Source organism: Plasmodium reichenowi, chromosome 9, assembly GCF_001601855.1.
Source record: "Plasmodium reichenowi strain SY57 chromosome 9, whole genome shotgun sequence".
NCBI classification, from domain to species: Eukaryota; Apicomplexa; class Aconoidasida; order Haemosporida; family Plasmodiidae; genus Plasmodium; species Plasmodium reichenowi.
Genome location: NC_033654.1, coordinates 670,870 through 672,525, shown reverse-complemented (window position 1 = coordinate 672,525; position 1,656 = coordinate 670,870).

Here is a 1,656-nt window from a genome sequence, read left to right as displayed (position 1 = left end):
AATTTTAATCAACATCATTTTCATCTTTTTTTTTTTTTTTTTTTTTTAAAAAAATTTTTGTGACGAAGAAAAAAAAAAAAAAAAAAAAAAAAAAAAAAAAAAAAAAAAAAAAAAAAAAAATATAAATATAAAAAAAAAAAAATAAAAAAAGCACACATATATATATATATATATATATATATATATATATATAATATGATAAATATTATAATGAATAAATGTTAATATATATATATATATATTCATATTTTTATATATACCATGTGAAGAATATATAAAAAATATAACATTTATATTTCTCATGATTAAAACTGAACACATAGCTATATTTATAATTTTTGAAGTAAATAAATACCCATATATATTATGGTTCCAAAGACAAAGTGATTAATATTTATATATGTAAAAATTGTTGTGAATGATTTAAAACTAGGGTCCGTGATATTTATCAAAATCGCGGCAATATTTAAACTTGCTACGCACTTAATATATTTATGTTAAATTATATATATATATATATATTATAGGTTAACCTTGAATTATATCTACATAAATATTAAACACATATTATATATAAATTACATGAAATTGTACATGAATATTAAATATATATTTATAATTACATAAATAAATACATTTATTTTTTTCATTATATATATATATATATATATATATATATATATATATATTTATGTTCATTTCTTTTTCTTTTTTTTTTTATGTATTTCTTGTTTTCATTTTAGAACAACTTATACATTCCTATATATCTATATATATATCTATATATATATATATATATATGTGATAATCAAATAGTCATTGTATTTATTTTTTTATCCTTTTTTTTTTTTTTTTTTTAAATATTTAGAATAACAATGAAAAAATATGATGTTAAATTTTTTATCTTTTTTTTAAAAAGCATTAATAATAAACATTTAAATGTTTATGTATGTCAACAATATTTTGGATACATTTAAAAGGTGTTCTTTAAAATAATAAATAATTAGGGTAGCAAATTGTTTTACAGGATATGCAGTTGTTTTATATTATTTATAAAATATATAGATCCTTTTTCTTTCTTTAATAAATAAGATATATATAAACGACTACATTTGAAATGCACATATATATATATATATATATATCACCTAATAAACGAGAAAATAATGATAATAAATATAGGTGCATTGAAATGTCATCAGTTTAATATATGTCTACCCAAATTTTTTCATTATACTCATAATGTATGTACTTGCATTTTTTACTAGAAAGGACATTATAAGATAATAAGTTATAATGCAAATTAATTCTTTTTTCTTTCATATAAACATAATATATAGATCATTTATATGTTCATTATTTATATTATATATTATAATTTTTTTTTTTTTTTGCTATATAACCTTTTTCATTTAAAAAAATTTCATGTTTTTTTATACATAATTATATACACATATATAAATATTTATTTATATAAAGTTTTTTCATTTTAGAAATTCATAAAAAAAAAAAAAAAAAAAAAAAAATTGATAAGTATTTATATATATATATATATATATATATATATATAAAAGATATATTATATACATTTATATAATTTTTTTTTTATTATTTTATTTTTTTTTTTTTCTTTTTTTCAATTAATATATTTTAAAT